General features: G+C 37.9%; 1 long non-coding RNA gene across 1 annotated transcript; it reads right to left on the minus strand.

Moving 5' to 3' along the window:
- Positions 1-311: 311 nt before the first annotated feature.
- On the minus strand, positions 312-5768 carry LOC309637574. Its single transcript, XR_014250671.1, has 2 exons — positions 4999-5768; positions 312-1367 (listed from the first exon to the last, which is right to left on the minus strand). It is a non-coding gene; the product is annotated as an uncharacterized lncRNA (long non-coding RNA).
- Positions 5769-21771: the final 16003 nt, after the last annotated feature.

Here is a 21771-nt window from a genome sequence, read left to right on the forward strand (position 1 = left end):
GGAAGAAAATATTTGCAAATGATACAACTGACAGGGGGTTCATATCCAAAATATGTTGATGTGTTTTATTTTATTTTTTTCTGTTGTATGTTGTGTAGATTTCTGTTGGGTTGTTCTAAGGATGTTTAAGTTCTTAAAACCATCTGGAATTGATATTTATGAGATAAGGACCCAACTTCATGTTGTTCTATGTCAAAAGACAACTGTCCCAGAACCATTATTTTGGATAATTCATCCTTTCTTCATTCATTTATAGCACCAGCTGTATCTGTATATGTGGGGTTTGCTTCTTTGTGAGTTTTGCTTCTGGATTCACTATTCTCATACAGTAGTTTATTTATGCATCTCTATGACATACACCACTGGCTTGATGATTGTAGCTTCATAATAAGTGTTGATATTTGGCAGAGTAAGGTCACCATCTGGTTCTTCTTTTAAACAATTGATATGACTCTCTTCTATTTTGTGTAAATTTTAGAAGAAGATTGTCAAATTCTCCCCTGTCCCCAAATAAAAACCTTGTTTGGGAGCTGGGTTTAAATTGCATTAACTCTAAAGATCTATTTGAGGAGAATTAATGTTTGCATAATATATCTTCCCATTAATTTAGTACTTTTCATAGAGTTTTATGAATTGCAACAAACTGTACATTTTAAAATAAATAATTCCTAGGGAACTTATACTTCTGTTTCAATTCTTATAGTTATTATTTCTTTTCTTTTTTCTTACTGAAATAAATAGAATTTCCAGCACTATTTTGAACATTAGTGATGATAGAAAACATCAATGACCTGTTCCTCTTCTTAAAATAAACACATCTAAGATTTGTCCGTTACACATGATCTTACAGTTTTTGTTACTAAGCTAATTTACAAGTTGAAGATACTTCTTTGTTGATCCAGTGATTGATCAATTGATCAATAAATTAAGTGAGAAGATAAATGAATATTGATGACATATAGATAGGTCGTGATCGGTGTATATTTATATTCACTAACAGTTGTTGAAACTTACCAGATTTTTCTGTTATTAACCTTGTAATTTTTCCCTTTAATTAATATTCTGAAGTCAGACCATCCCTGTATTCCAGAACAAAGGTCTATTTGAGTAAGATACATTTATAATAAATTTTTATTTATTCAACTCTATTTTACTTAGTATTCTCATATAAATATCCTTGAGAGAAATAGGCTTGTATGTTTTTTTCTTGTTTTATGTTCATATTTTAGAACCAAGGATATTCTTATAAAATAAGTTGGGCAGTTTTTTTCTCTCCCTCTTTTTCCCTCCTGGAACAAGTACATTAGGGTAAAAGTTGTCTGTTCTTTGGGAAGGTTGGAAGAACTCACCTGTAAAAGTATCTGGACCTTTGGTAAAGTAGCAGGATACAAAATTAATGCACAGAAATCTCTTGCATTTCTATACACTAATGACAAAAAATCTGAAAGTGAAATTAAGAAAACACTCCCATTTACCATTGCAACAAAAAGAATAAAATATCTAGGAATAAACCTACCTAAGGAGACAAAAGACCTGTATGCAGAAAATTATAAGACACTGATGAAAGAAATTAAAGATGATACAAATAGATGGAGAGATATACCATGTTCCTGGATTGGAAGAATCAACATTGTGAAAATGACTCTACTACCCAAAGCAATCTACAGATTCAATGCAATCCCTATCAACCTACCACTGGCATTTTTCACAGAACTAGAACAAAAAATTTCACAATTTGTATGGAAACACAAACGACCCCGAATAGCCAAAGCAATCTTGAGAACGAAAAATGGAGCTGGGGGAATCAGGCTCCCTGACTTCAGACTATATTACAAAGCTTCAGTAATCAAGACAGTTTGGTACTGGCACAAAAACAGAAATATAGCTCAATGGAACAGGATAGAAAGCCCAGAGATAAACCCACACACATATGGGCACCTTATTTTTGATAAAGGAGGCAAGCATATACAGTGGAGAAAAGACAGCCTCTTCAATAAGTGGTGCTGGGAAAATTGGACAGGTACATGTAAAAGTATGAACTTAGAACACTCCCTGACACCATGCACAAAAATAAACTCAAAATGGATTAAAGACCTAAGTGTAAGGGCAGACACTATCAAACTCTTAGAGGAAAACATAGGCAGAACACTCTATGACATACATCACAGCAAGATTCTTTTTGACCCAGCTCCCAGAGAAATGGAAATAAGAACACAAATAAACAAATGGGACCTAATGAAACTTAAAAGCTTTTGCACAGCAAAGGAAACCATAAACAAGACCAAAAGACAACCATCAGAATGGGAGAAAATATTTGCAAATGAAGCAACTGACAAAGGATTAATCTCCAAGATTTACAAGCAGCTCATGCAGCTCAATAACAAAAAAACGAACAACCCAATCCAAAAATGGGCAGAAGACCTAAATAGACATTTCTCCAAAGAAGATATACAGATGGCCTACAGACACATGAAAGAATGCTCAACATCATTAATCATTAGAGAAATGCAAATCAAAACTGCAATGAGATATCATCTCACACCGGTCAGAATGGCCATCATCAAAAAATCTAGAAACAATAAATGCTGGAGAGGGTGTGGAGGAAAGGGAACACTCTCGCACTGTTGGTGGGAATGTAAATTGATACAGCCACTATGGAGAACAGTATGGAGGTTCCTTAAAAAACTACAAATAGAACTACCATACGACCCAGCAATCCCACTACTGGGCATATACCCTGAGAAAACCATAGGTCAAAAAGAGTTATGTACCAAAATGTTCATTGCAGCTCTATTTACAATAGCCAGGACATGGAAGCAATCTAAATGTCCATCGACAGATGAATGGATAAAGAAGATGTGGCACATATATACAATGGAATATTACTCAGCCATAAAAAGAAATGAAATGGAGGTATTTGTAATGAGGTGGATGGAGTTAGAGTCTGTCATACAGAGTGAAGTAAGTCAGAAAGAGAAAAACAAATACAGTATGCTAACACATATATACGGAATCTAAGGGAAAAAAAAAAAGGCCATGAAGAACCTAGTGGCAAGACGGGAATAAAGACACAGACCTACTAGAGAATGGACTTGAGGATATGGGGAGGGGGTGGGGTGAGATGTGACAGGGTAAGAGAGTGCCATGGACATATATACACTACCAAATGTAAAATAGATAACTAGTGGGAAGCAGCCGCATAGCACAGGGAGATCAGCTCGGTGCTTTGTGACCACCTAGAGGGATGGGATGGGGAGGGTGGGAGGGAGGGAGATGCAAGAGGGAAGAGAAATGGGAACATATTGTATATGTATAACTGATTCACTTTGTTATAAAGCAGAAGCTAACACACCATTGTAAGGCAATTATACTTCAATAAAGATGTTAAAAAAAAAAAAAAAGAGGAAAAACCAAGCTAAAAAAAAAAAAAACAAAAAAACAATATGCATTTATTTTGCTCAGGAATCTATAGGTTGGCTGAGCAGTTCTGCTGATCTGAGCCCATCTCGGCTGATCTCTGCCTGGAGGTTGGCAGGGGGCTAATCTGGAACTGCCTTTGCTCTGATAACTCGACATTGCTCCACATAGCCTCTCACCCTCCAGCAGGCTAGCCTGGGCTTGGTCTTGTAGTATGGCAGCAGTCCAAGAACAGAAGCATGCAAGCCTTCTTGAGGCACTGGTTCATAATCGGCTCAATGTCATTTCCACTGCATTCTATTAGCAAAGTAAGTAACAAGACCAGCCCAGATTCAAGGGTTGGGAAAATAGTCTAAATCTCTTGATGAACTGCAAGTCACATTGGAAAGAGCGTGGATACAGGAGACCACTTACAAATACAATATTTTCATCTGCTACACTGAACCTGGATTAAGTCTAGGAAGGGATACAGAGGAGAAGAATCTGTGGCTAAAGATTTCATCATTGTCCTGTGAAACTGTAATTAGTCCTGAAGTGCATTTTTCTCTAAAATAAAATGTCCATGTTAAATCTTAATTAAAAGTATGTGGATATCTTCAGGTTCTTGAGAAAGAGAATGGAAAGAGTTAGCTTTGTTTTCTTGATTGTTTGGAGCAGTTTGTTTATTCATTCACTTAACAAAAAAGGATTGAGTCCCTACCATGGACTGAACACCTTGCTAGGCACTGAGATATAATGATCAGCAAATCTAAAAATGGTGCCAACTTTCATGTAGTTTACCCTTGGGGTTGGGGAGATGAGACATTAATTAATTTCACAAATAAATGCATTATGACAAAATTCAAAGAGTGACATGAAGTAAAGGTATATGATGACATGAGACTTTCTAAAACAAAGATGATCTGGCCTGGGGCATCCAGGAAGGCTTTCTTGAAGAAGAGATGTTCAAGTTGAGATGCGAAGGATAAGTTAGAATCAAGAGTGTAGGGATAGAGGACAGGGTTCAGGTAAAGAAACAGCAGCTGAAGGTCCTAAAGTGGCAGCGAGCCTGGCACTTATGAGGACTGAAATGAAGCCACTACGGCTGAAAAACAGAGTGAGAGGAAGCAGGTTGTAAGACGACATGGAAGGGCTAATGGCCGTCAGATTATGTTGGGCCTCAGGTGATTATGAGAAACCTTGTCTTAAGTCAGACACAGAAAGACAAATATCATATAGTACTGCTTATATGTGGAATCTAAAAAAAGGGTACAAATGAACTTATTTACAAAACAGAAGTAGAGTCACAGATGTAGAAAACAAACTTATGGTTACCAGGGGATGGGGAGGCGGATAAATTGGGAGACTGGAATTGACATATGCACACTACTATATATAAAATAGATAACTAATATGGACCTACTGTATAGCACAGGGAACTCTACTCAGTACTCTGTGGTGACCTAAATGGGAAGGAAATCCAAAAAAGAGGGGATATATGTATATGTAAAACTGATTCACTTTGCTGTACACCTGAAACTAATACAACATTGTAAATCAACTATACTCCAATAAAAATTTAAAAAAAAAAAGTATCTGGACCAAGGGCATATTATGTAAGTGGGTAGGTCTTTAATTACCGTTGCAATTTCTACTCTATTTTTCTGTTTTTATCTTATGCCAAAGTATTTATTTTGTCTTCTTTCAATCTTATTGACACAGAGTTGTTTGTAATATTTTTTCCGTTAATCTCTGTAGTTATTTCTTCCTTCTTCTGTTACGTATACATTATTAAAATTTTGTATTTTATGTTGGAGTAGAGTTGATTCACAATGTTATGTTAGTGTCAGGTGCACAACAAAGTGACCCAGCCACGCACATTCTCATACCCACTCCTTTTCAGACTTTCCTCTCATACAGGCCACCACAGAGTATTGCGTATAGTTCCCTGTGCTATACAGCAGGTCTCAGTTGACCATCTACTTTATATACAGTAGTGAGCATATGCCAATCCCAACATCCCAACTTATCCCTCCCCCACTTCCTCCCCCCACCCCAGGAACCATAAGTTTGTTTTCTAAGTCTGTGAGTCTGTTTCTGTTTTGTAGATAGGTTCATTTGTATCATTTTTGTAGATTCCACATATAAGTGATATCATATGATACTTGTCTTTCTCTGTCTGACTTAACTTCACTTAGTATGATAATGTCTAGGTCCATCCATGTTCCTGCAAATGGCATTAGTTCTTTCTTTTTAATGGCTAATTATTACTCCATTGTATATATGTACCACACCTTCTTTATCTGTTCATCTGTCAGTGGACATTTAGATTGCTTGTGTGTCTTGGCTGTTGTCAGTAGTGCTGCCATGAACATTGGATGAACATTGGGGTGCATGTATCTTTTTTTTTTTTTTTTTTTTTTATTATTATTATTTATTTATTTATTTATTTTTGGCTGCGTTGGGTCTTCGTTTCTGTGCGAGGGCTTCCTCTAGTTGCGGCAAGCGGGGGCCACTCTTCATCGCGGTGCGCGGGCCTCTCACTATCGCGGCCTCTCTTGTTGCGGAGCACAGGCTCCAGACGCGCAGGCTCAGCAGTTGTGGCTCACGGGCTTAGTTGCTCCGCGGCATGTGGGATCTTCCCAGACCAGGGCTCGAACCCGTGTTCCCTGCATTGGCAGGCAGATTCTCAACCACTGCGCCACCACGGAAGCCCTGCATGTATCTTTTTGAATTATGGTTTTCTTCGGATATATGCCCAGGAGTGGGAATGCTGGATCATATGGTAGCTCTATTTTTAGTTTTTAAGGAACCTCCATACTGTTCTCCATAGTGGCTGTACCAGTTTACTTTCCCACCAACAGTGTAGGAGGGTTCCTTTTTCGCCACACACTCTCCAGCTTTTATTGTGTGTAGGCTTTTTGATGATGGCCATTCTGACCATGGTGAAACCTCATTGTAGTTTTGATTTGCATTTCTCTAATAATTAGCGATGTTGAGCATCTTTGTCACTGTTTGCAGATGACATGATACTATACATAGAAAATCCTAAAGATACCACCAGAAAACTGCTAGAGCTCATCAATGAATTTGGTAAAGTTGCAGGATACAAAATTAATACACAGAAATCTCTTGTGTTCCTATACACTAACAACCAAAGATCAGAAAGAGAAATTAAGAAAACAATCCCATTCACCATTGCATCAAAAAGAATAAAATACCTAGGAATAAACCTACCTAAGGAGCCAAGAGACCTGTACTCTGAAAAATATAAGACACTGATGAAAGAAATCAAAGATGATACAAAGAGATGGAAAGATATATCATGTTCTAGGATAGGAAGAGTCAATATTGTCAAAATGACTATACTACCCAAGGCAGTCTACAGATTCAGTGCACTACCTATCAAATTACCAATGGCATTTTTTGCAGATCTAGAACAAAAAAATCTTAAAATGTGTATGGAAACACGAAAGACCCCGAATAGCCAAAACAGTCTTGAGAAAGAAAAACCGAGCTGGAGGAATCAGGCTCCCCGACTTCACACTATACTACAAAGCCACAGTAATTAAAACAGTATGGTACTGGCACAATCATGGACACATAGATCAATGGAACAGGATAGAAAGTCCAGAAATAAACCCACACACCTATGGTCAATTAATCTATGACAAAGGAGGCAAGACTATACAATGGTGAAAAGACAGTTCTTCAATAAATGGTGCTGGGAAAACTGGACAGCTACAAGTAAAAGAATGAAATTAGAACATTCTCTAATGCCATACCCAAAAATAAACTCAAAATGGGTTAAACTCCAAAATGTAAGGCCAGATACTATAAAACTCTGAGAAGCAAACATAGGCAGAACACTCTTTGACATAAATCGCAGCAAGATCTTTTTGAATCCACCTCCTAGAGTAATGGAAATAAAAATAAACAAATGGGACCTAATTAAACTTGAAAGCTTTTGCACAGCAAAGGAAACCATAAACAAAACTAAAAGACAACCCACAGAATAGGAGGAAATATTTGTAAACGAAGCAACCGACAAGGGATTAATCTCCAAAATATACAAACAGCTCATGCAGCTCAATATCAAAAAAAACAAACAACCCAATCAAAAAATGGGCAGAAGATCTAAATAGACATTTCTTCACAGAAGACATACAGATGGTCAAAACGCACATATATACATTTTTAATCTTCTTTGTATGCATCGTCAGTGTTGCCAAAGGTTTGTTTACCTTTTTATCTTTTCAAAATACTAGCTTCTACTCTTGTTAATCTTCTCTATTTTTCCCCTCTGTTACATAGATGTCAGTTCTTATCTTTAGTGTATCTTTATTTCTATCCATTTGCCCTATTTCCTTTCTCTTTTTTAAACAGTTTTATTATAGTACAACTAACATGGAATAAAGTGTACAATTTGCTAAGATGGATATATGTGTACAACCATGAGACAATTACCTCAGTGAAAACAGGGAACACATCCAGGTCACCCAAAATTTCCTCATGCCGCTTCGTAACTAATCCCTTTCTCCCATCTACCCCAGCATCGTTGTCCCATAGACGACCACTGATCTGCTTTCTGTCACTGTGAATCAGTTTGCATTACATGTCACATATATAAATGGAGTAGCAGTGTATGTACTCCTTTTTTGGTGTGGCTTTAAGGCTCATTTTTATCGTTGTATCGATGTAGATGTTGTATCAGGATTTCATTCCTTTTTATTGCTGGGTAATATTTCATTATATGGATATACCAGTTTGTTTATCCATTGACCTAATGATGGACATTTAAGTTGTTTCTGAGTTTTTACTATTACAAATAAGACTGCTATGCTGTTTCATGTATAGGTTATTGTACTGACATATGCTCTCTTTTCTCTTGGGTAAATATCTAGGAGTGGAATGACTAGATTGTGTGGTAGGTGTATGATTAATTTTTAAGAAAATTCCAGAATATTTTTCCAAAATTATTATATCATATAGCATTCCCACCAGCATTATATGAATGTTTCAGTTCTTCTATACCCTTGCAAACACTTGATGTGGTCATTCTTTTTAATTTTAGTCGTTCTAATAGATGTGTAGTGGTATCACATTGTGAGGATATACAAAATTTTAATTTGCATTTGCCTAATACCATTTATCAGGTTAAGGAAGTTCCATTCTATCCCTGCTTTGCCCAGAGTTTTTATCAGGAACGGATGTTGGATTTTTGTCAAGGGTCTTTTTTTTTTTTCCCCCTGTATCTCTCAAGATGATTATGTTTTTAGAGTGTTAATATAGTAAATTATATTTTAAATTCTTTTCTGTTTTAAATTGTTATGTGGTAAGATATACATAGCATAAATTTAATCATTTTAACCATTTTCAATATATAATTGAGTGGCATTAAGTACTTTCACAATGTTGTATACTATTATCAAGATCCATTTCTAGAAGTCTTTTGTCATCATAAACAGAAGCTGTACGCATTAAAAAATCACTCATTCCCTCAGCCCCTGGTAACCTCTGTTCTATTTTTTTGTCTCTGAATTTGCCTACTCTAGGTACCTTATATAAATAGAATCACATAATATTTGTTCTTTTGTGTCTGGCTTGTTTCACTTAGCATACTGTCTTCAAGGTTCATCCATGTTGTATGTATCAGAATTCTGACATTGATTTTTGAATATTAAACCAAAGTTATATTGCTAGGATAAGCCCCACTTTACCATGTTATATTATCTTTTTATGTATTTCTGAATTTAATTTGCTAAAGTTTTATTTAGAATTTTATATCTGTGTTCATGAGGAATTTTGGTCTCTAGTTTCTTTCTTGTAATGGCTTTTTCTGCTTATGGTGTCAGGGTAATACTGGCCTTTTAGAATGAGTTGTGCAGTATTTTTTCTTTTTCACTTCGCAGGAAGACTTTTGAAGAATTATTATTATTTCTTTCTACATTTGGTAGAATTTACCATTGTAATCATTTCGTCCTAGAGTTTTCTTTCTAAAGGTTGTTAACTACAAGTTCAATTTCTTTAGTAAATATAAGGATATTCAAGTTATCTCTTTCTTCTTCAGTGGTTTGCATCTCTCAAGGAATTTATTTCATCTAAGATGTTTAATTTGTTGGCATATAGTTAGTTGTACATAATATTCCCTTGTTATTCTTCTGATATTGATAGAATCTGTAATGTTGTTACCCTCTCAGTCCTCTTATTGTTCATTTGTTTCTTCTCTTCACTTCCTGATAAGCCTGGAGAGAGATTTATGAATTTTGTTGATATTCTCAAAGAACTAGCTTTGTGCTTCACTTATTTTTTTCTAATGTTTTCCAATTTTCAATTTCATTGATATCTACTCTAATCTGTGTTTTCTTCTGCTTACTTTGGGTTACCTTTTCTGTTCTTAATCTAGTTTTTGAAGGTGGAGGCTGACGGCATTGATTTTAGAACTTACTTCTTTTCTAATAAATATATGTGCCATTTTAGCAACATGCTACAAATTTGGTGTATTTTATTCTCATTTTCATTCAGTTCATATACTTTCTAATTTCTTTTTTGATTTCTTTTTTGACCCATAGGTTATTTATAATGGGGTTATTTAATTTCCAAAATTATGGGTATTTTACAGAAATTTACTCTTATTTCTGTTTTAATTATATTGGTCAGAGAACACACTTTGTATGACTTGAATCCTTAAAATTTATTGAGACTTGTTTAGGATCCAGAATATGGTCAATTTGGGTAAACGTTCTGTGCGCACTTGAAAAGAATATACATTGTCTTTTTGGGTAGGGTATGCCAAAAATATCAATTACATCAAGATAGCTAATTGTGTTGCAGAAATCTTCTATATTCTTACTAATTTTCTGTGTACTTGTTAGTCACTTATTGAAAGAGGTCTTAAAATCTCACATTATAGTTTCAAATTTTTCTATTTCACCCTGTGGCTCTATCCACTTTGGCTTTGTATATTTTTAAGTTCTGTTATTAGGTGCATAAAAATTTAAGATTTTTATGACTTCTTAATGAGTATCATTATGATTTTTTAATCCTGATAATATTTTTTGCTATGATATCTAATTACATACCTATTTTAGCTTTCTTTTTTATATGGTATATCTTTTATTTCCATATCTTTCTTTTAAATATGTTATATCATTTCCCACCCATTTAAACCTGTTTGTTTTTTCATATTTAAACTGTATTTCTTGTAGGCAGCATTTGGTTAGCATTGCTTTTGTTTTACAACTTGATAATCTTCTTCCTTTTCATTGCAGTATTTAGACCATTTACATTTGACATCATTAATGATATGGTTAGATGTATGTTTATCATCTTGGGATTTGTCTTCTACTTGTGCCATCTGTTCTTTGTTTTCCTTCCCCCCCTTTTTTTTTCTGCCTTCTTTTGGATTGAGTAGTTATGATTCCCTTCTATCTTCTTTGTTGGCTTATTAATATTTACTTTAGTCATTACTTTAGAATTTATATGTGTTTAAATCATCAGCCCATCTTCAAGTGATGTTATACCAGTTCACATAATAATCATGAAATAGCATACTTGCAGTTATTCTCTTCCATCCTTTGTACAATTGCTGTAAAACATTCACTTTTATATATGTTATAAACCTCAAAATACATTCTTATTATTTTTGTTTAATTCATCAGTTCCTTTTTTTTTTTTAAGCTTTCTTTTTTTTTTTTAATTTTTGGCTGCATTGGGTCTTCGTTGCTATGCAGGGGCTTTCTCTAGTTGTGGAGAGCAGGGGCTGGCTACTCTTCATTGTGGTGCGCAGGCTTTTCACTGCGGTGGTTTCTCTTGCTGTGGAGCACGGGCTTCAGTAGTTGTGACACGTGGGCTCAATAGTTGTGGCTCGCAGGCTTTAGGGCGCAGGCTCAGTAGTCGTGGCACATGGGCTTAGTTGCTCTGCAGCATGTGGGATCTTCCTGGACCAGGGATCAAACCTGTGTCCCCTGCATTGGCAGGCAGATTCTTAACCACTACGCCACCAGGAAAGTCCCCGTCAGTTCTTTTTTAAAGTAATTTAAATTGAAAAATTGTATGTGTTTAGTGATATAATTACCATTTTTGGCACCTTTAATTCCTTTGTAAAGACCCGTATGTCCATCTTTTGTCATTTTATTTCTATTTGAAGGACTTTCTTTACATGTCTTGTAGTGCAGGTTTGCTGTTAATGACTTCTTTCAGCTTTTGTCTAGGTGGAAAAGTCTGTATTTCATATTCCTTTTTAAAAAGAATTTTTTTTGCTGGATTTAGATTGCTGGGTTGACAGTTCGTTTCGTTGTATTAAAGACGTTGTTCCACTGTCTTCTCACTTGTGTTGCTTCTGATGGTAAATCTGCAGTCATTCTTTGTTCCTCTATAAAATGTGCGGGTTTAGTTATGGCAGTTTTTAAGATTTTCTTTACCACTGTTTTTGTGCAATTTGAATATAACGTGCTGTGGTGTAGTTTTCTTCATGGTTCTAATACTTGGGATTCATTGAGCTTCTTGGACTGTGGGTTTAGAGCTTTTAGCAAATTTGGGGGAAAAATCAGTCATTTTTTTTCAAATATTTTTATGTCCTACTCCCTACTTTGGGGATTCCAGTTAGATGTATATTATCTTGCTTGAAGTTGTCCCCTAGCTCACTGATGCTATTTTTTTTTTTCCTGTTTCTTGCTTCCCTCTTTTCCTTCCTTCCTTCCTTCCTTTCTTCCTTCCATTCTTCCTTTCTTTCATTCTTTTTTCCCCTTCCTTTAACTTTTTATCTTTTATTCATTCCCTCTTCTCTTTTTCACTTTGGATAGTTTTTATTGCTGTTACCTCAAGTTCACTTTTCTTTTATGATGTCTAAACTGCCATTATTCCCATCCACTGTAGTTTTCATCTCAGGAATTGTAGTTTTCATTTCTAGAAGTTCAAGTCAGGTTTTTTTTTGTTTTTTTTAAAATATCTTCTATGCCTCCATTTAACTTTTAAAGGTATGGAATACAGTTATAACAACTATTTTAATATCCTTTTCTGCTCCTTCAAATATCTTTTTTTTTTTTTTAAACTTTTTTTTTAATACCTTCTTTTGTTTTTTGTTTTTTGTTTTTTTTATATATTTTTATTTATTTATTTATTTATTTATTTATGGCTGTGTTGGGTCTTCATTTCTGTGCAAGGGCTTTCTCTAGTTGTGGCAAGCGGGGGCCACTCTTCATCACGGTGCGCGGGCCTCTTACCATCGCAGCCTCTCTTGTTGCGGAGCACAGGCTCCAGACGCACAGGCTCAGTAATTGTGGCTCACGGGCCTAGTTGCTCCGCGGCATGTGGGATCTTCCCAGACCAGGGCTTGAACCCGTGTCCCCTGCATTGGCAGGCAGACTCGCAACCACTGCGCCACCAGGGAAGCCCCTTCAAATATCTTTGATAGCTCTGGGACAGTTTCGATTTTTTTTTTTTTTCCTTCTTATATAGGTCATATTTTTCTGTTTCCTATCATGTTTGGTAATTTTTTTTTTTTTTTTTTTTTTTTTTGGCTGCATTGGGTCTTCACTGCTGTGCATAGGCTTTTTCTAGCTGCGGCCAGGAGGGGTTACTCTTTGTTGCGGTGCACGGGCTTCTTATTGCGGTGGCTTCTCCTGTTGTGGAGCACGGGCTGTAGGTGCACGGGCTTCAGTAGTTACAGCACACGGGCTCAGTAGTTGCAGCACGTGGGCCCTAGAGCTCACAGGCTTCAGTAGTTGCAGCGTGTGGGCTCGCTAGTTGTGGCACATGGGCTCTAGGGTATGCAGGCTTCAGTAGTTGTGGCACGCGGGCTCAGTAGTTGTAGCACACAGGCCTAGCTGGTGCGTGGCATGTGGGATCTTTCCAGACCAGGGATCAAACCCGTGTCCCCTGCATTGGCAGGCAGATTCTTAACGACTGTGCCACCAGGGAAGTCCCCATGTTTGGTCATTTTTGATTGGATGCTAGTTGTTGTGAATTTTACCTTGTTGGGAACTAGATACTTTTTTATTCCTACCAATATTCTTGAGATTTGTTCTGGGATGCAGTTAAGTTACTTGGAAATAGTTTGCTCCTCGGATTTGCTAGTCTGGATTTTAGGATTTGCTAGGCAGTGCCTGAGCAATATTTACTCTAGGGTAATTAATCCTCACCACTGAGGCAGGACCCTTCTAAGTATGCTAATCAGTCAGTGCCTTCTGAATCTTGAAGTTTTTCCATTCTGGCTGATGGTAATAGTCACTGTTGCCAGCACTGTGTGAGGGCTGGCTACTGTTGTCTCTAATACACCAACCTCTGCCTGTACTTCCACTCCTTCTGCTTCGGGCTGCAAACTGCTTCTGGCTGCAAACTCTGCAGTCTGGAGTTATCATGGGCCTCATCTTATTTGTTTTCCATTTCTTAAGGATCACTGTTCTTTGTTATCTGCTATCCTGTGTCTCAAAAACTGTTTTTTTTTTTTTTTTTTTTGTAGGGTTTTTTTGTGTCCAGGGATCGGGGGGGAATTGTTTGTTTTTTGCTTAAGTAGGAAGGTAAATCAACTCCTTGTCATTTCATCCCGGGTGAAGCAGTAGAAGTGTTCAACTTCTTGAAATAATTTGTAATGCTTCTTTACTTACCATCAAGTGTTTTAAAGCTGTATATTTTCATCTAAAAACTACTTCAGCACTTTTACAGTGATTTATTTTTATTATAATTTTTTTGATTTTGATTTTCACTTAAGTCAGGGTTACTTTGTTTTTACACATGTGGAATGTTTAAGCTATTATGTAAGAGAATGTAATTTTTCAGATTGATTCTTTTGCATTTTCAGGCTTCTTTTGTGAATTAGTTCATGGCAAATTTGGGGAATATTATGTGTATGACTAAAATAAAAATAGTCTATACTTTTTACATTATTTTATAAAAAGAATGTATAGTTTTTGTTTGATATACTGTTCTCTTCACATACACTTAGCCCTACTAGTTTGAGCCTACAAATCAATTTATTCAAATGTTTCATATTTGTGCTCTTCATTTTCTGATTGGTCCAACACATTCTGAGAGGAATTTGTTAAATCTTTTATCTACAATGTTTTACTTACTCATTTCTTCCTGTAACTAACTCTTACTGCTGCTGAGTACATTTTGAGGCTATATTATTCGTCACATGTTAAGTGTTTATTATCACTGTGTTTTTTTAAAATTTCTTATACCTTTGTGAGGCTTATAATTTATGTCTTTGTCCAGCATGATATTTTTTTCCAAAAAGTGCTTTCTTCACTGTTCTTATGAAATAGTTGCCACTATTTTCTTTGGTTCATATTTTCTTGGTCTTCCTTATTCACTGCTTTATTTTTAAACTCTGTACCCTTTTGTTTAAGTGTGCTTCTTATAGAAAAAAAAATTACTAGTGCTTATAATTTTAATATAACATCAGAGTCTTTATATTTTGATTTTTGAATTTAACATGTTTATTTTTACTGTAAAACCGTTGTATTAAAACTTATTTTAGTTGTCATGTTTTCTGTTTCCTGTATGCTACACTTTCCATCTTTCCCTTGCCCTCTACTGCTAGTTCTTATTAAAATAGGGACAACACATCAGGATATCCATGCTTCCCTATATATTTCTTAAACTTACAAAAAGCAATTTATTCCCTTTGAAAAAGACAACTCCTCTAGTTTGCTCTCCCCTTCCTCTTGTTATATTCTCAGATCTGAGCCCACACGTCAACAACTCTATGTTGGTATTAACTAGAATTTAGGTTTGGATTATTAAGAATGTGTATTGTTTTTGTCCTTGCTTTTGTACAAAGCAAAGCAAGCTTTGCTATGCTATCATTATCATATATAATATTTCTCTAGGACTTTCCTTTTTACTGGAGTACTGCCCCCAGGAGTGTTGTCTAAAAGGTTTATGCTGAAAATCTACTTTTGATTTCATATATAAATGACAGCTATCTGTCTTGAATAGTAAATGTATTACTGATGTGACTAATTTTTCTCTCTAAGCTCATGCACCCTGTGGGTGTCAACTAACATGTCTAGCAAAGTGGATTCTAAGGAGAAGCTGAAGTCCAAGCCCTGGGGGAAGAGAGGGTTGTTTGATCCTCTAGCATTATAGTCTGGATTTGGCCCTATCATTTTTCCACTTCTTTACAAGCTGAATCTGACCCTCATGGAATTTGCTTGTGCTTCCACTTTGGACACTGCTGTTTTCCAAGAGCAGACTCCCTCTGTTGGGGTTTTTTTATACTTCAGGGTATGGAGGAAGAGACGAGGCAGATAAGGGAATGCTCACGGGAAGTTGTCTCTGCCTATACCTCTGTTACTTGTTCTTTACCCTACCTGGGTTCCAGCACTATTACCTTATTAACCTCACCCCTCAGTTTCTAGACTCATATCCACTCCTGAGGCCCTCTGGAAGGGAGGTCCCGGAAACACTTTGCATGTTTCTCCTACCACTCTAAACACCAGGACTTTCAAAGGTTTTTCTCAGGCTATTTGCCTACCACCTCACTTTCCCATGGTTATGTCCTGGTCAGTCCTTCTTGGCTATGGGGTTTTTTTGGGGGTTTTTTTGTTTGTTTTTTTGTCTCTGAGTTAACCCTGGGAAACCTAGCTTAGGTCCTTTCACTTTTGGAATCCTTATAGCCTTACTTGGGATCTCTGACATCACCCTGGCAGGGACACTGTATTGGGTACTTCTCAGACCCAAGCATCTAAGTTTTCGTTCTCTCTGCTCCAAATTTGTCCTTCTACTTGCTCGTCAACTTCAGTTCTTTCTGGTTGGAGACACTGCTCTTACATCCTGCTAACCTACTCAGAAGTTCATAGAATAAATTCCACAGGGGGTTTTGAGATGCCATTCACAACTCTTCCTTTTCCCTAACAGAGTCTAAACTGAGAATCTTCAAGTCAAGCACCTGAGGCACAAATTGATTGTTTTTAGAATTCCAGATGAAATACTCCAGTCTCAAACTGAGATTCTTATGTATTAGCCTAAAAAGTTAAAATATGTATTAATTTAAAAAGATGTCAGCTTTGGAAAATATACCCAGGGGAGGCAACTTTTTTTTTTTTTTTTTTTTTTGCCCAGCCATTGCCATTGCTTCCTTTCTCTCCAGTGCTGATTGTGTTGTTTATTTATTAGGGATGCCTGAGATTTCTCCCTGAACAAGAGTAACTGAGGTCCACAGCGCGGTCAGATGCCTTTTCCCTAAGCCAACTCAGCACATGCCTTTCTTGTGGTGAAGCCATCAAAGACGGTGAGTGGGGTTGCCCCGGAGGAGACCCACCAAAATCAAATTTCTTCTCGACATAATCCATAGTGCATAAAAATTAATCAAGTCCTACCATGACTTGCTTTATTCATAATACTTAATGGTCATGTAATAGGAGGTTTTATTCAGCAGTTAAAGTTCATAAGTGTAGGTTTTACATGGAGATAGGTATTATGCTGATGGTTTAATTACACACCTTTTTGCACACCAAAGGAAATGGGTTATGCAGGTTTTGTGATTAAGGAGGGACTTCTGAGAGAGAATGAACCTAAGGTGAACTGATCTTTCTGAAAATGTTTAGTTTTAAATTAGTGTCTCTTTAAAAATGTGCAACCCAGGAACTACTTGAGGTTAGAAGTTGCTTATATATACACAACATGCTCTTTCTCTCCCCACCCCACCACCACACACAAATTTCTAGGTCTCATCTACAAATTAAAATTTTTTATTTTATGAACTTAATTTAGCACTAAGTAATTACCACATCTCCTTTGCTTTAAGGCTAGCATAGGAGACTTCCCCCACCAAGGACATCAATTTTAAGTTCATTAAGTAAGTCACCTGATACTGGGCCAAAAATGATTCTGCTGGATCTCCCAATTCTTGATTTCCTTGAATTGAAACTATTCAGTTTCTCCAAATTAGATTCTGTTTTCATGGGACCAGGATTTTCTACCTTCCCTGTGTTACTGAAAGCAAAATATCATTTACTCTTTCCTGACCCATCACACACCCATGCACATATCCAGCTCCATCCTCTTCCCTAACTCCAGACTCCTTTAATCAGCTGCCTACTCAGCTTCTCAAGTTGGGTGGTCAGCAAACCTGTTTGGGTTTAAAAGTGTCAGTCAATCTCCTGATATTACCTTATACCTGTTCCTGTTGAAGTCTTCCCAATTTGGTCAATGGCAACTCTGTTCTTTCAGTTTATCTTGCCAGAACAACTTGGAGTCTTCACTGACCCTTCTCCTTTCTCATGATGGGCCATAGTCAGCGGCAAATTCCGTTGGCTCTATTTTCAAAATATAACTCCTCCTCACCGTCTCTCCTGCTACCCCCTTAGTTCGAGCCACTGTAGTCTCTCTTCCATCCAATGCCTCTGCTTCCATACTTGGTTCCCTACATTCACAGCGTAGCAGCCAGAGGAATCCTGTTAAAATCCAAGTCAGTGGATGTTGTGCTTGTGCTCGTAACCTCCAGTGGCTTCCATCTCACCAACAAGAAAAGCAAATGTCCTCACAGTGAGGTCACTGATGCATAACATCATCTGCTCCATTACCTTTCTGTCCTTGTTTCCTGCAACCTCTTCCCCACTCTTTTTCTTCTAGACAGAGAGCCTTTGCCTTCTCTGTTCCCTCTTCGTAGAACACTCTTCTCTCAGATACCTAGCCACCTTGCTCCCTTCAGATCTTTATTTAAATGGCACCTTATGTTGGATGTCTTTACTATGGCAACCACCCTACCAGCCTTCTTCTAGGCACTTTCTATCCCCCTCCCCTGCTATTTTTCTCCCGACTACCTATCACCATCTAACCTGCTGGTATCTGTTTCCCCTTTCTAGAGAGGAAGTAAAAGGAGGCAGGGATTATTTTCTGCTTTGTTTACTACTGAACCCCCAGAAAGTAAAAAGGCGTCTGACACACAGTAGGCACTCAGTATGACGGTTTGTTAGATGAATGATCTATCTCTAAGGTGTAACTAGATAATAAGCAACTTGAGGGCTGGGGATTATGTCTTTCAGTGGTGAAAGCGCAACACAGTACATAGCACTGGTGAGGGTAGTGGACAATTGTTTTAGCCTCCCTGGCATCACTGGTATTTTTTAGAAGGAACAGTTTTACCCTGTTCAATATGGTTCTGATGAGTGTGGTAAATATTCCCCATAGGCATGGCCAATTAGAGGACGTCTCTCCTGCTGTTGGTTATTATGACCGGCTGGGAGAGGAGGGGAAGACCCAGGCTGGGCTATAGTCCTCCCTTAGACGTCTCTGATGGTGAAGACAGGGGACCCTGACTCCAGACTCACAGATACGGCACTGCCTGGGGTCTCCTTCTTTACCGCACAGAGGAAGCCAGGGGCAATATTCAAAATAGTCAGCAGCTGGTATGGCATAGACAGCATCAATCAGAATTTGGATACTGGGTAAAAACAGTGACACTATGATATGGCTGTGTGCCAGCTGAGTTTCAGAAGCGGAAACCCACCTATGGTTGGAGAGAGTGAGTTTCATACGCCAAGAGATGGAGTGTTTGGGGTGGGATGGAGGGAGGAAGAGAAGAAGACTTATTATTTAGTAGGTGGGGAAGGAAACACAGACACATCAAATATGTGCCACTCTTTGAGTCCATTGTATGTCTCGCCTTGCTCTGTTCTTTAGCATCTTTTATATTCTTAATGAATGCTTATTTGAGACTATGAAGACATTTTTTGCAAAATCACCACTTTTGAGAGGTAAACTCAAGCATTAGTGACCCCTCTCTCTGTTTAGCTGTGCGTCTGTATTTGAGCCTGTGTTCAGTCAAGCCTGAAGACAAATTCCCTCTGATCAAGAAATGAGAGAAACAGTATAAAATGTAGCTAAGTTTTTTTCCCAATGATCAGCTATCCCTTTTTAGCATCTTGGATGATGTTGGATTTGGTGAGAGCACATTTTGCCTCTCTTCCAGCTCCGAAGAGGTGCTGCTCTTCTCCCTAGTACCACTGTGTTTTAGAGTTGTAATTTTAATGCACAATGACAGGAGAAGGATCAAATAGAACATGTATTTGGCATGTCACATGACTTTTTCTTATGAAGCCATGATTATGAGTGGTCTAGCCTGGGCTTCTGTCTTAAACATTGTCTAACCTGTGCTCTCCCTTACTTTTGGAGCTCCAGACATACAGGCCTCCTTTGAGATCCTTGAACTTGGAATACTCTTTTCTGTAGCAGGGCCTTGATGCATGTTGTTTCCTCTGTGAATTGCCTCTTGCCTCGCAGTATAGTCATTAGGACTATTTGATTACAAAGAAAGAGAGCCACCTCAAACCGGCCTACGCAAGAGAATTTATTGACTCACATAATTGAAAGCCAGGAGTATACCTCTAGCTTCAGGCATGGCTGCATCCAGGAGCTCAAATGATGTGATCAGTATATCTGTATTTCTTGTTCCCAGTGTCGGTTTCAGTCCCCCCTCCCCTCCTGGCTTCCTGTCTTGGTCTTGGTCTCAGCTCTTAGTCTTTTTTTTTTTTTTTTTTAATTAAAAAAATAAAACTTTATTCAAGTATAGTTGATTTACAATGTTGTGTTAATTTCTGCTGTACAGCAAAGTGATTCAGTTATATATATATATATATATATATATATATATATATACAGTCTTTTTCATATTCTTTCCCATTATGGTTCATCACAGGATATTGAATATAGTTCCCTGTGCCATACAGTAGGACCTTGTTATTTATCCATTCTCTATACAGTAGTTTGCATCTGCTAATCCCAACCTCCCAATCCTCCCCTCCCATCCCACCCCCATCCCCTTGGCAACCACAGGTCTGATCTCTATGTAGGACACCTGCATTCAGTCGGTCACCAAATCCTACCAAGTTGATCTCCAGATGGCCTCCTGGGTCCCTCCCTCTCATTATCCACATCGTCACTGTTCACCTCATCCTTTCTGACTGACCTGCAATACAGCGGCCTCCTCCACAGCCCCTGGGCTCTCTCCCTGGCTCTTCCAAAGTTGTCTTATGGGATCCCACTGCCTGCCTGACTCCTCTACTGCTTACATAGCCACGGTATCAGCTCTTAGTCTTGTTCTGGGCTTCTACCTTTGTCTCTTTCTCTCCTGTCTCTGTTTTCCTTTATTTCCTTTTACTTATAACCTTTCCGTGTTATAGCACAAGCAGCCAAGCATAGCTTTTAAGCTCATGGCCCGGCCAATCACCAGTTTCTTCAGGAAGAGTATTTCTCTCAACAGTTTTCATAAAAGTCTTGGGATGAGCTCTGAGCAGGAAGGTAAAAGTCCTGCCGAAGTAACATGGACAGCGTGGGAGAGGGATGGCTCCCCAAGGAATAAGGGTGCTGTATGTGCAGAATAGAAATGACTGCTGGGAAACGAAGTCATTGGACGTCCACCTAGATGATCCCCGCTCACCTTTCAGGTCTTAACTCAGTCTTTTGTCTTTGCAGACCTTTTTCTTGACCCCTCCCCTCAAGAGCACATTTCTCTGTGTACGACACATCCCTGGAACACTTGGAAGTTTACATTCCATTGTGAGGCTGAGTACAGCCTGGCTCCCAGCTAGAGTGCAAAATACAGGAGGACAGGCACTGAGTCTGGTTTTCTCAACACCTTGTCCCATTTCTTAGGAGTAAATTCCGTGGCTCACTCTTGGCACACACATATACACACACGAAATCTCGATTCGTCGTTATACCTATCTTGCCATGTGAGAATTTTTACTGAAGCTTAGAGACATTTGCCCAAATTTGCGCAGTTATCCGGAGGCCAGGGCTACTGAAATCCCATTTATCCGGCTTCAGTCCCGGGCTTGTCTACTTCTGCTCTGAGCCACTCCCATTGCCCACCAGGCACGTTCAGGGTGGTCCCACGGGGAACAAGACAGAGTGAGTCTGTCCTCAGGGAGTTCACGGTCCCTCTAGGCGTCCTGTCAGGGACAACGGATCTCAGCTAAGATGGGGATTCTGGATATAAAGGTTTTATCTACCTATGAGAAAGACTTTTAGGGGATTTTATAGAAAAAAAAACTCGAGGAATAGGTCAGGCCGCTCACCATTTCAGGAAGGAGCAGAAATAGTCCTCTTGGACGTGAGGCAAATCATAAAGACCCTGTGATACACAGTTAATTCGGAGTGTGTCCATGCCTGGGCACTGTTCTCTTGCCATTGTATTTAATAGTGGGCACAACGGGATAAATTAGGAGATTGGGATTAACACATACACTACTATATATAAAAGAGATAATCAACAAGGACCTACTGGATAGCACAGGGAACTCTACTCAATATTCTGAAATAAACCTATATGGGAAAAAATCTAAAAAAGAGTATATATATATATATATATATATATATATATATATATATATATATATAACTGAATATATATATATATATTTATAT

The sequence above is a fragment of the Balaenoptera physalus genome (genome assembly GCF_965194825.1).
Source record: "Balaenoptera physalus genome assembly, chromosome: 11".
Taxonomy (NCBI): domain Eukaryota; kingdom Metazoa; phylum Chordata; class Mammalia; order Artiodactyla; family Balaenopteridae; genus Balaenoptera; species Balaenoptera physalus.